Raw genomic sequence first — 14,274 nt, 5'->3', positions numbered from 1 at the left:
CGTTCCTCCTCCACAGGCTTGGGTGTGCTCCAGCAAGGCAGGGAGGGGCTGGCTGCACTGGTTCATGCAGAGGAAGAGGACGGCTTTTGAGTTTTTTGAGAAATTTTAATTCACATTTTAGGAATAACACTGGGGGACTAGGCTTTTGCCATGTTAATGAATTCACGTGTTTTGGCTCATTGTCCCTCAGAACCACCCTGAGAGCGCCGCTTCTGTGGACACAGAAGTGACCTGTGTGCCTGAGGTCCCACAGCTCACTGATGACCCATGTTGCGGCCGCATCTTCAACCCTCCTGAGCTTCGCCTCCTAACACCAGGCTGCTTCTGCTCCTCTAGGAGAGAACACTGAGCAGCCAGCAGCCAGCGCGCTCACTGAGCAAGAGCTCAGTGTGGCAGTTACTGGATAGGGGCAAGTTGTATACGTCTTGCCAGCCAGGGGGGTTGAGAGATGGGCAAGAGCAGCGCAGGCTCGCCGAGGCTCTTCAGAAAGAAGGGCAGCTCCTGGAAGGTGGTACCATTACACCCTTGTTCCTTTGGTGTAACGTCCCATTGTGAGTGCCTGGAATTTGACATAAGACTGGAATTTGCCCAGAGGATTTTCCACAGACAGACTTCTCGAGATAAAAATGCTGTCTGTTGCTGCATTTCCACCCAGTTTTAACAGTTCGTTGATGCAGTGTTTCTTAAACTTTTTCATCTCAGGACCTCTTTACATAACTCTTATGTAGACTGTATCAAAAACTAGAAACTGAAAATACTTATTTGTTTAAAAATAATGGAAACCTGTTACATGTTGCGATACATAACAATTTCATGAAAAGTAACTGTTTTCCAAAACGAAAAATAGAAGAGTAGCGTTATCTTACAGTTGCGCAGATCTCTTAGTAGAAGTCATCTGGACTCTCCTAGCTCCTTCTGCATTCAGTCTCTTGTGACATATTTCCAGTGTGAAGTATGGGGGTGGGGGGCTTGCATTAACAGTGATAAGCAGTTGGAAAAGAATGGCCCTGAAGATTTGAGGTTAAGAAAGCTCTCCTAATTCAGGAATTGAATGATACCCCGGGTTAGGCACTAATGATAGAGGTCCTCTTCCTCAGCGCACTCTAGAACTTAAAAAATAACTGATAGTGGGAAGGAATTAAATAGAGGTGATGGGCAGGAGGGTAATTGTAAAGGAGTGAATGATCTACTTGGCTTCGGGCATCCACAGAGCAGGGTTCTGCATTCCTAGAACTTTGCAGGTGGAGTGGAGGGGATATCAAACGGGACTTAGTGGCAGGGAACCTTTCAGTGGAGCAAATAAGTTGCCTGGTGAAGCGAGTGCAGTTTCCCTCCACTCTGTTTATATGTAACGACCGCGTGCACTGGCCTCTGCGCTGGTGAGCGGAAACCTGCCTGTTGACTCACACTGGTTGATCTGAGTGGCCGAGAATGGCAGCTACCTCTTCCTGTGCAGTTTCCAAAGCAGACTTGGAGAATCAAGCCGGTAACACACCGTTCTCTATTTCTTGGAGCTGACATTAAGTGGTCTCCAGCCTAATCCACATTAAAATGTGTACCAGCTTACTAATTTAATTGGCCTGCTAGTTTGAACTTTCCAGTTCTGGTATGGGTAAATGTGGTTGGATCTGAATGGCCACAAACCCTACCTCTGATTAACCAGATACCTGTGGTCAGTGAAGAGTTGGGGCTAGAGTGGCTGGCTCACACTGACGGGAGTCCTCAGTACCAGCTCATAGGATTTTTGGTATTTCATCTTCATAACTTAATCCTTACCTGGCTTTATATTTTTAAAGGGCTGTAAAGGGGGAAAAAAAGTGCAAAGAGGCAGTATGTTGCCCGTGAAACTTAAAATATCTACTGTCTGGACAGTAGTATGGTGACATCGGGTAACAGTAAGTCTCCCATGGGTTTCCCAGCCACCCATTTCCCTTCCTAGAGGTAATGAGTGACTGTCCTCTGTGTTTCATAACCTGCCTCAGTTTGAGATGGAAGGACTTTTGCTGCTTTTGAGCATTAAGTGACCCGTGGGTCATATAAGGTTTAGCTTTGTGGTTTTTTGTTTTCGTTTTTTGGCTGCACCGCGCAGCTTGCAGGATTTTGGTTCCCCCACCAAGGGTTGAACCCAGGACTTCGGCAGTGAAAGCGTGGAGTCCTAACCACTGGACTACGGGAGAATTCCCTGGCTTATGTTTAAATTTTAAGTGTGGATATTTGAAGCCGGTGGTGCCAGTAATTGCCTCTTGCTTTAGATTTAACCCTGTTTAAAGGATAGCTAGGTGGTATCGGGGGACTTGACCCCCCCAACCTTTTTATAGTTTGAAAAATTTCAAACACAAAAGTTGAAAAGAATGGTACAGGGATAAACCAAATATCCATTGCTTTGTGACATTTTATATTTGTCTTGTGGAACCTTGAAAGTAATGACATTGCACTCCCTATGTTGATATTTCTCCTAAAAACAAGGACATTCTCTTATGAAGGCCACACTGTCATCACACCTAAGGAATTCACAATAATTCTCTAATACCAGCCCATATTCAGATCTCCCCAAATTTTACCCAGAATGCCTTTGATAGCACTTTCTAACCCCCTCTCCTCTGATCCAATGAAATCGATTAATTGGATTTCATAATAGTTTTCTTTAGCCTCTGCTCCTTCCACCTCTTTTTTATAACACTGACTTTTCCAGAGACCAGGCTACTTGGTTGTCTTAACACATTCTGGGTTTTGTCTATTTGTTTCCTCCTACGTCATTTGATTTTGTGTCTTATTCCTGTTGGGGCGCTTTTTTTGGTCTTGCATAAAGATTTTTCCAGCCTTTTCATTGGTTCAGGTGGAACCGAATTTGAATTGAGGGGTGGCCGGCCCAGGGCTCTTCCACCAGAATCAGGTGGCCTTAAGTAGCGGTCAGCACCAGGGCCTGTGACCTGAGCCCAGGAGGACAAAGCTGCCTGCCTGTCACCCAGAGGAACCATCTTGTTTTCTGAGTAGTCTTTTAGGTTAGGGTGTTTTGCCTCCTCAAAATCCTCTCCTGTTTCCCTTGGATGGGAAAAGAACTAGGTAGGTGTCCACTCAGCACATGCTTTGACTCAGCAAGCCATCTCATACATGTGCTCACTTGACCTGGTGAGTCCTGGTGGCCTGCCGCTGTTTGCCCCTATGCCTGGCAGAGGTGGCAAAATAGTGCAGCCCACCACTCCGAGTTTTCAGGAAGCTGCAGTCATGTCTGAGAGGCTGCCTTCATATTGGATCTACCTTGAGAGAATGAATCTAGACTTTCAACACAGTCTTGGTGTTAACTGGTTATTCCCACCACGATGGACAAGTACCCTACTACTTACTTACTGGCTCTCAGATAAGGGGCCAACACGAGACATCAAACCTTCCATCTCTTCATTCTCTTAGCCTCCTGAAGCCAGATTTTTAGGGCCGGGGTTTTGATGGTTGGTCATTTCTTTAAGGCCTGACTGAAAGCTCATTTTGGATTCCCTTAGGTTTGTTATGAAAGCATTTTGCGTTCCAAAAGTCCTTGCCTCCCAAAATATGGAGGTGTTACGTTATTACGGTTTAGAAGTGGTTTTGCCTGCTCAGTTTGGAAACTGCTGAGTTTTCAAACAGACATTCCTTTTGGTGAGTGTGGTTCCTCAATGATGAGTACTAGGTTGGAGAGGGTAGTGGATGGACTAAGTGAAAAATATTCCCTTGACCAAAATTAGGCCTTACATTCAAATACACAAGACAGATTTGGGAAGTAATGGCTGGGTAACCCGTATAAAGGAGGAGCAGCTTGTGGCTGACTGCAAGCATTTTGGGTGAGTTCCTTCCAATGTAATTTCGCTAAATGCTGTCCAGATCCCCAAGATCAAACACTTCATTACACTGCTGGGCAAGAGCAAAAGGAGCAACACTCCCCTAATATCCTAAATGTTAAGGGTTTAAAATTTATTTAGCCCAGTGGTGATAGGGCCAAAACGAACCTAGATGACAAAACAGCCTTCATCCATTCCTCAGGGCTTCAGTACCCAAGAATGCACCAGCGACTGGTCTGGCCGCCTCTGCCCCATTTATTTGGGTTTACCAAATGATTTGCAGGGCCCCGGAATTGGGAGGATTCAGCAGCCTTCCGGGCCCCGGCCCCCCCGGCCCCCCCCCCCAACCCCCCCCCCCCCCCCCCCCCCCCCGCCAGGGCCGGCTCCAGCGGCGCCGTCCTCTGCTGCCCCGCGATGGGCGCTGCCCGGCTCTGCAGCAGGCCCGGGCCCCCGGGTGTCGGCTGGGTTCGGCTTCCTGCAAGCCTTCGCGTTACCCGGGTTGGGCCCAGACCCTGGGACGGCAGTAGGGCCCCCGAGCTCGGCCCGCGCCCAGTTCCAACTCATTCGGGAGCTCCATCCTCGGCCTTCTCTCCGGTCACCTATCCGCAAACACCTGGGCCCCAGGTGCAGGATTTCGCTGTCTGCGTGTGCCCGTGACCTCAGTTCTGCGCGGGGACGCCTGCGCGTACCCGCACCTGCGATTCCGCGTGGGTGAGCCACACCGCTCTGCGCGCCCGCCTGACATGTCTTCGGCGCTGCCCTGTAGGCCAGGGAAATCTGACAACCCGGGATCGCTAAGGTTCCAGACCAGACCCCCGGATGTCCGTTTGGCGGGGATGCGGCCGCTGCCCGCGGCGAGAACCAATCACAGCTAGCCTGCCCCGCTCCTCCAATGGTCGGCCTGTTGCTAGGGCTTTGCGCCGTTATCTGCCCGGCGGTGCCCCAGCCCTCCTCCCACCGCGGGCTTTCATAATTCCCCTCCCTCCCCCCCCCGCCCCTGTTCTCCATGTTCCACTCTTTCCTTGGTCTCCGCCCTCCGTGTGGGCCTTTGTCATCCGGAGTAACCTGGCCTGGGTTCTGTAGGGCGTTACAACGCCTTATAGGGCGTTAGCGACATCTGTGGGCCTTGTGCATTTACGCGGTCGGTGGAAGGAGCTGGTGTGGGAGGGCGGAGCTCAGGCTCCTGCGGGGCCCTTGACCGCGTACCTGCTCCTCAGATTCCCCGTCTGAACAGCGACGCAGCCTCTAAAGTCCACTGCGGGTTCGTCATGCTTTCTTCCCTACGTATCGCTTTTTCTGGAACCAGCCCCTGTAGGTAGGTCTACGTTATTCCCACATTGCAGAGTAAGCCGGGTCTGTCTACAGCTTGCCCGGCCCACAGACCAGTTGGAGGGGCTCAAAGGGAGATGGCGAGTGGGGTCTGTCAGGTTCCATCACCTCACACGCGGGCGCCAAGGTCCAGAGGGACTCTGAGGCCAGCTCCTGCCCGTCTTTGGCACTCGAGGCCCGCCACGGCCAGGCCCCAGCCCCTCTCCAGCCTCGCCTGCCGCCTGCCGCCGTTGTCAGCCCAGCTCCCGTCCCCGCTGAACACCCTTCTTTCCCCCACACTCCCCGGATAGACGCTCCTAACTGGGAATTGAGTGGTGGCCGGCCGGAGCTCTCCCCCAGAATCAGATTTCAGAAATGCTAGGGAGCGCAGACACCCCAATCTCTGCCCTTCTCACCTCCCAACATAGAGCTGTGTAATCTGAGGCCGAGAGGGGAGATTGGTTGCCCAAGGCACACAGTCAAACGTGGATTTAGGAATTGAAGACCAACTTCAGTGTGGTTGCTGTTTAGAAAAGTGAGATTTCCGTCACTCAGCACCGTGTGTCATTTTCCAAATGAAGGGCTCAAAGTGGTAGAAAACTTAAAGAGTTTAGGATTTGAATTCTCAACCCATCCTGTCCTAGTTGTGAGGCGTAACTTCTCAAGTTCCTTCGTCCTTCAGAGGTCAGTTTGCATATCTGTAAAATGAGAATATTACAGATTACCTCATAAAGATGCCTAGAATTGACTGGACGCTTTCTGGGTGCCCCAGACACTGCTCCAAGGCTTCACTTATGGGAGCTCCTTTTTATCCTAGATGCGAGGCAGCCCAATTCATGAATTATTGACCAAAGCCAGCTAGAGCTTCAAATTTACTCAGCTGAATTTTTTGTGTGTGTGTGTTACGCAGGCCTCTCACTGTTGTGGCCTCTCCCGTTGCGGAGCACAGGCTCCGGACGCGCAGGCTCAGCGGCCATGGCTCACGGGCCCAGCCGCTCCGCGGCATGTGGGATCTTCCCGGACCGGGGCACGAACCCGTGTCCCCTGCATCGGCAGGCAGACTCTCAAGCACTGCGCCACCAGGGAAGTCCTGAATTTTGTTTTTTAACACTCCTTTTCTTCTCATTAATACTGAATGGTCACATCTACTCTAACTCCATTTTCTTTTCTTTCTTTCTTTTAAAAATTTTTAAGTCTTTTTTTTTTCTGGCTGTGCTGTGTGGCATTCGGGCTCTTAGTTCCCCAACTAGGGATTGAGCCCGTGCCTCTTGCAGTGGGAGCGCGGAGTCCTAACCACTGGACCGCCAGGGAATTCCCTGACAGTCTGTTCTTTTCTATCTTTCTCAGAACTTTATATTCCTGATTATAAATTAAATCTCCATTATCAACTTCTCCATTGCTTCTCTCCATCCATTCTCACATCATTTAAACTCATTAAGTGTCTTTAGTCTTGAAAGGAAATCTTCTCTACACTTATTTTCTGAAGCTCAAGCCCCATTTCCTTCCCTTTTGTAACAAAACTGAAAGAATGGTTACCATTTCCTCATATTTCCCTCAACCTTTTTTTCTGGCCATGCCCCACAGCGTGTGGGATCTTAGTTCCCCAGCCCTTGCCCTCTACAGTGGAAGCGTGCAGTCCTAACCCACTGGAGCTCTAGGGAGGCCTCAACTTTGGGAAGGTCACCAGTGATTTCACTCTCTAATAAGGGTGATCTCCATATTATTATCTTAATAAGATCAAAGTTATCTTCCCATAATTAATTCCCATGAGTGTTTCTTTCTTACTCGAAAAATAAAGGCTTCACATGGATTAATCCGTATGATCAGCTTCATTTTGCAGAGGAAAAAACAGACTTAGTAACTTGCCCATGGTTCCACAGCTAGTAAGTGCCCCAGTGGGGATTTGAACCCCGGCAGTTTGACCAGTGGCCACGAGCACAACTGTGATGCTCTGCTGTGTCTCAGTGGCATGAGGTTGCTGTGAGGGTTTAATAAGCTGAGGAGTGATTGGCAGCTAGCAGGTGCCCAGTACACGCCAGTGTGATTAGTAACAGAACACCTATGCAGCAAAGGCGCAGAGGGTGAGGCAGGTCTCCCTCACCCGCTGGGCTCCAGGCCTTGGCTCCGAGACCCTGCAAAGGCAGACTGAGAAAGTGAGCTGGGTCCTTCACGAGGGAACTTCCAGGAGGCTTGAGGGCATTCAGCGACTGAGGCCCAGAGCAGAGAATATGACCAAAGGTATGGTAGGTGCAGGGCTAGGGGGCGTCAGTGTTTTCCAAGACTCGGATTTTCTGCCCCCATTTCTGCTCTGGGCCTGGCAGGACCCAGAACCTGGGCAGAGATTCCCGAAGTTTCTGGACTGGGTGGTGTCAGGTATTTGGGTGTCTCTGGGAGAGCACCAGGGGGCACTCACTCATTGTCCTATCTGGGCCTCGGGGTTGGGGGGGGAGGGGAGAGGGGATGGGGAGGCCCAGCAACAGGGTGTCCTACAGGGGGTGCCTCGGGACTTACCGTGGCCCTGCTCCATCCTCCTTACAGGTGGGGTAAGACTTCCTTTCTGGAGTGGGTACAGTCTGAGGCCTGAGTTGGCAGGGCTTGCTGCCTGCTTGGTGGGGATTGGTTACTCCTCCAGAACCATTCTTCCTCCCGCCTAGAGCCTTGGGGCTCCATGACCCCTGCTGAGGGATTGGCCCGTGGGACCACTCCTAGGGTTCAAGGCTTTCAGGCTGGTAAGGCCTGGAGAAGGGGGTTTTCGGAATCATCAACAGGGCCACCAAGGGCATTGTGCAAGGATAGCTCAGCCACCAGGGCCCAGAGAGAGGTAGGGGAGGGGCTCCCAAAAGGGAGGGGGGCTTGGTTAAGTGAGAAGATGCAGTGATGGATTTGGGGGTTCAGAGAAGATGGGAGAACTCCCAGAAAGGAGGGGGTTTCAGTGTGGGAGAAGGGGCTTGGTGTTGGCAGGGATGCAGTGATGTGGGGGAGTGGGACGAAGTAAGGGAGATGCAAGATAAGAGGGACAGGGAGACCCAGCAAGGAGGATGGAAGCTCAGAAGGGGCTGCGGCAGGGGGAGGGCTCAGGGACCGCTCTGGTCATCCATTCACCTAAATTCTCAATCCCCCTGTCCTGCCACTGTCCCATTGTCTCCCCAGCCTGAAAACAGCTGTCCCTAAAGGTCTTATTTTTTGGCTGCACTTTGGGACTTATGGGATCTTAGTTCCCCGACCAGGGATCGAACTTGGGCCCCCAGCAGTGGCAGTGCGGAGTCCTAACCACCAGGCCCCCGGTCTCCCCTGCTGTTTTTGTCTGTTTGTTTTGGTTTTTTTTGTTTTTGGTAAGGGACTTTCGAAAGGACTTTCATGAACCCATCTTGATGAGGGGGGAATGACGTGGGAAGAAAAAGTTTGTCCAGACCTGCCCTGGGGTCAGAGCCAAGACTGAAGGCCTTCCTCATGTCAGGCCCTTGTTGGTCCTGCAGAAAGTTGTCTTATACCCTTGGGCATCTCTGGGACTTTGGCCTTCCTATTATTTATTTATTTATTTATTTTTGCGGTACGTGGGCCTCTCACTGTTGTGGCCTCTCCCGCTGCGGAGCACAGGCTCCGGACGCGCAGGCTCAGCGGCCATGGCTCACGGGCCCAGCTGCTCCGCGGCACGTGGGATCTTCCCGGACCGGGGCACGAACCCGCGTCCCCTGCATCGGCAGGCGGACTCTCAACCACTGTGCCACCAGGGAAGACCCTTCCTATTATTTTTAGGGGACCCTGGGTAGCTGCCAGTCTTGGCGATTCCCCCTTGATTTCCAGTCTGCACAGAGCTGACAACACTGACAATCAAGGCAGGAGGGGCCTCAGGGGCCACCCAGATCCCTCAGAATGGAAACAGCCCAGAGCGGGGCTGGACCCCAGGCCATGCCTCCAAAAGGGACAGAGCTGGCGCAAACCTAGAGCTGGCCTTAGCCCAGTGCTTTATCCTGAACACAGAGCTGCTCCTGCATCCCTATCTATTCTTGTTTTTATATATATATAAATTTATTTATGGCTGCGTTGGGTCTTCATTGGTGCGTGCGGGCTTTTTCTAGTTGTGGCGAGCAGGGGCTACTCTTCCTCGCGGTGCACAGGCTTCTCATTGCAGTGGCTTCTCTTTGTTGCGGAGCACGGGCTCTAGGCACGTGGGCTTCAGTAGTTGTGGCTCGTGGGCTTAGTTGCTCCGCAGCGTGTGGGATCTTCCTGGACCAGGGCTCGAACCCGTGTCCCCTGCATTGGCAGGCGGGTTCTTAAGCACTGCGCCACCAGGGAAGTCCCAACCCCTATTTATTCTTTAAACCTTCCTGGCAGGCTCCACCCTGTTCAGCCCGAGGTCGGGGTGAGGGTAGACTTCCTTCCACTGAGACAGCCCCTGGACCACCAGTGCTGCATCTTGACCCAACCATTGCCACTTAGGCTGGGCAGGAAGGTGTTCCAAGCTGGTAGGCGTGCAAGGCTGGAAGGAAGGGTAGGAGGGGGTTATTAAACTGCAGGGACCTCTCCTAGGGCAGGTCGGTTTTCCCCAGGGTCCCCGCATATTACCTTTTCCCCCTGGGCTGCAAGCTGGGAGCCCTGTCTGGGCACTTGACTTTCCCTTGCCCTCAGTCTGCCCTTCAGAAGAGATGCAAGTGGCCAACTGGCCAGTGAGGCTCTACCGCCCTCCACGCTCGTACCCGAGACCATCCAGAGATTTTGTTATTGATCTGGAGCCGTCTCTTAGCCAGGCCTGGGATTCCTGGTATTTTTCATGCTTCCAGCTTTCCCTGCACAACTAGCTGTTGGCAGAGCTGTCTCATAAGAGGCCCATGAGAATATGGTTCATCCTTAGGAGGCAGAGTTAGATGCATATGATGAAGTCAAAGTCACCTGGGCAGGTGGAGGAGGGAGGGGAGGATCCAGAGCCCTTGACTAAGAGGATCTTTGCCAGGGATGGAGTCATTCCCGCCCCCAGGCTCCTGTGCTCTTCAGGGCTGGAACACAGGGCCATGGTAGATGGACAGACAGTACACACTTTGGGGTGGGGGGGCACACATTCCCAGGGTCCACTTCCCTAGGAGAACAGCATGAGGGCAGGGCTTAGCCCCCATTTCATCAGGGTCTGAGCTGCAGGGCCCAGTGGCAGACTCTGGCTAAGACCAGCCCAGGCTCGCCCAGCTGCCCTCACCCATGCTGCATCCTCCTTCCCTGCTTTGGTCCTGAGCTGGAGCTCAGTTGCTGCTGTGCACGTCTGGACCCGGCACCGAGTCCTGGCTGCAGGGCTGTCCCAAACCCCGAGGTCCCACTGTGTGCACGTGGGGACTGGGTGTAGTGTAGAGGTACAGGGGGTCCGGGGTAAGGCCAGCAGATAGAACCCCCTCCAGGCTGATCTCTGCCCTGCCCTGGGCTCTGCCAGGGCACGTAGGGCTTGTGTGGCTGCCAGCCGGCCAGGGGTGTGGGGTCTCTAATGGTCAACCTCCTGGTCAACCCTGGGCGGGGGCTCCAGTCCAACCCTACCCTCCTCTTCTCCCTTCGCTTGGTTGCCCATCCGCCATCACAAAGGTGCTCTGGCCGTACCCTTTGGATCCAGCACTGGGGTCCTCCACAGCCATTCTCTGGGCGGCTTTTATCCCCCACCCCACCCTCTCCACAGAGCAGTCTCTCTGGCAAACCCTAGGTTGATTCAGTAGCAGGGAAGATGAGGGCAGCTGGAAACAATTCACTCCCCCAGCAGCCAAGGTCTGGTGGCCGCTTGACCTTACAGAGACTGAAGTCAGCAAGCCCCAGGCAGGGAGCCCAGGACTTTAGAGGTCCCCTCCTTCCCCCACCCCCAGCACCCCGACATCCGGTGTGTCACCCCACACTGCAGAGCCTGCTGCTACCACATCTGGCGTGCGAACCCCCTCTCCCCCTCTCCCTGGCAGGACCCGTGTCCACTACATCTCAGCAGCACACCGCCCTGCCTCCCGGCTGCCCCTCCCATCCACTCTCCTCTAAGGTCTGGAACCCTGTTTCTAAAGCAGGAATGCTTAAACCCTTTGCTTAGCCTGCACTTAGCGTGGCCTTCGGTGCCCTCCAAGATGGGGCCCCCGCACCTCCTTCACTTGCCCTCCCTGCTTGCAGCCCCTCCTCCAGCCTGACCACACCAGCCTTCCAGCCCTCGCCCATGCAACTCCCCCTTGCCCGTCACACAAGGGTCACTTCTGGAAATCCCTCCTTCCCACTCCACTGAGACTCCGCAGGCTGTCCTGGGCCCTCTCTAATGGTAGAATGCTGCTCGTCACTGGGCTGTGTCCTCCGCTTGCCCCCTTGAGCTCAAGCAGGGACTTGGACCTACGGGCTGGGTGCTGGGCCCAGAGAAGGTGCCAACAGGGAGGGCAGATTTCATAACTGGGAGGGAGAGAGAAAAGGAGAGACCCAGGGATCAGCCTGGAACTGAGAGCGGCTTGTGCACTCCACGGATCCCTAGGGGAGCTGGAACTGGTGAGAGGTGAGCAGCTGCCACAGGGATTTGAGGTCCCTGAGGGCACCTTTGTCACTGGCCTGCAGCAGGGGGCATTGCCCCTCAGGCACCCTTCGGCTGAGCAGAGGGCCCCAGATGCTCGCATTCGCTGAACCAAGGCCAGTGTCTGAGTCAGCAGACCTGGATGTCATCAGAGGCGTTTAGAGAGGGACCCACTGAAAATCAGGGAAATGCTAGGCGAGGCCGGGGACAGCAGTAGGGCAGGGACTCACCAGGCATCTCAATGCCCAGAACTGGCCTCTCCCCGTGGAGACCCCGGGACCTGAGCCAGCCTGCCCCACCCACCACTCCGCCCAGAGGTGCTGCCCAGATCCCACGTCTTCGGAGATGAGCTCTGGGCGTAGGGCCAGCCCAGCCCCAGGCTCCCCTCCTGCCTCTGCCCCGCCCCCCACTTCCTCACCTCCTACTTTGGTTTCCCATGGAGACTGTGGCCTGTTTCCTTTGCAGGGACTGAATTCTTCACTTCCTACCTCCCTCGTGCCTCAGCTTTGACCCCATGTTGGCCTGAGCCCCCGGATCTATATTCCATTCCTATAGCACCGACAGCACCCAGGCGCTGACCCCTGCCTACCCCAGGCCATGGCCCTGGACTTTGGGCCTGAGACCTGGCAGCTCTCTCCGGGCCACTTTGCAGCCTCGCCCCCTCGAGTGGCCCTGGCCCCCAGGCTCAGCTGCATCCCTGTCCTTCTCCTCCTGAGGCCCCACGGAGCCTGATGCGGCAGCACTTCCAGCTGTGGAGCCCCCACCCCCACCCCGCCAGCCTTGTGTCTGAGTTAATCGGACCTCCTGTGTCTGGGGCGAGGCAGATGGCCCTCTGCTCCCTCCAGGACGAGCTGTGTGAACCTGGGCAAGTCTCTTCACTTCTTTGAGGCTCACTGCCCAGTTGTCAAGCAGCAGTAACCGCACCTCTTCTCGGGACTGATGTGAGGATTACCTGGTCAAAGGCTCAGGAGTAGCTCTCCCACACGTCCAGGGCACCAGTGGAGGAGCTGGCAGCCCGGCAGGCTTGCAGTCACTCTCTCCGACCAGATTTGGGCACCCGGCCACCCCCGTGGAGGTCAGGGCCATCCTGTTGCCAACCACAAGGACACTGGCCAGCAGAGCGAGGGTGAGAACTGGACAGGCTGACTGGGTCGTGGCCACGGGAGCGTGGAGGCATCCAGGAGACATCTGAGACGTGGGGGGGGGTGTGCGTCTTGGGGAGAGGGTGGAAGATTTAGGCAATCAGAGCTCAGGAAGCCAGGTGGGAGGGCGGGTGGACTGGGCGGCATCCTGGCTGACAGGCCCAGACCTGTGCTACCAGCTGGCCCAGCGCCGTCCTCGTGCCAGGTGTTTTCTTCCCTGTTGGCCTCCTTCCAGGTTCGGCGGGGCCCTCAAGGGCCAGGACCTCCTTTGGCTTTACGCCTGCTCCAGATGTGCTGTCCCAACAGGGAGCCCGCACCAGGGAGGAGAAACTGAGAAGTTGGACGGCGTGAGCGGTGGTGTGTGGATGCCCCAGGCCCCGCCCTGCGGGTTCTGCTCCTCTCAGCGACCCTGACACAGAAGGGCTGTGCACCCACAAGCGTCTGGCCATAGCCCCTGGCTCTGGGACCTTGTTGGTGGAGAGAATGTGGGGTCTCAAAATCCCTCATCTACTTTCAGACTGGGTTCCAAAGCCCCCATCTACTTTCTCCCTCCCCTAGGTCACCCCGAACCCTCCTCGGGCAGGGGAGAGGGTCGGGGCAGGACAAGGACAAAGGCCGAGGTAGGTGTGGCTGTTCCTGCCGGCGACAGTCAAGGCAGGCCCTCCTGTAGCCACTGCTTCTCCTGGCAGGTCTTTGCCTCTCTTCCACCAAAACCTAGGCCACACCTGCCCTTGCTCTCTGCAGGGCACCCTCAGGCCTGAGGGCCCAGGCCCCCTGCTACCTGCACGGCCTGGCCTGGTGGGAAAGGTCCTTTGACGAGGCCAATCTCCCCTCAGAATGCCACCTGGGGTGGCCACCCCCCCCACACCAGCTACCTGGTCCTGCTCCTCTTCCCCAGGATTAACGAAGTTATGAGGAGGGCAGGAAGGAACTCTGAGCTCCCAGGAAGCTCCCCTCCCCAGACCCTGCCCTGTCCCCCCTCACCTGCCCCCTGCCCAGGTGTTCCTGAGTGCCTAAGCCTGGGCCAGGTGCATCTCCTGGTTTCCCCTGATCCCACACCTGGCCCTGGGTTTGTTTGTTTTTTTTCATGAATTTATTTATTTATTTTTGGCTGCATCGGGTCTTTGATGTGCAGGCTTTTCTCTAGTTGCGGCGAGCAGGTTCTACAGCGCAGGCTCAGTAGTTGTGGCGTACGAGCTTAGTTGCTCTGTGGCATGTGGGATCTTCCCAGACCAGGGCTCGAACCCGTGTCTCCTGCATTGGCAGGTGGATTCTTAACCACTGCGCCACCAGGGAAGCCCAGCCCTGGGGGTTTTAATTGCCGTAAACAATGACTGTTTCTCTCTTAATAAACAAGGGACTGGAGGGCAGGGCTGTGCCCTGTGATGGATACCACTGTACCCTCAGGGCCCAGAGTGGATCTTGGCACACAGCAGGCCCTCAGCAAAGGTGATGAACGTGTGAACCACCAACAACCCCTATGTCTCCACAAACACACCAGGGTCCG

This window comes from Phocoena sinus, chromosome 15 (assembly GCF_008692025.1).
Source record: "Phocoena sinus isolate mPhoSin1 chromosome 15, mPhoSin1.pri, whole genome shotgun sequence".
Taxonomy (NCBI): Eukaryota; Metazoa; Chordata; class Mammalia; order Artiodactyla; family Phocoenidae; genus Phocoena; species Phocoena sinus.
Note: the sequence above shows the minus strand (reverse complement) of the source record.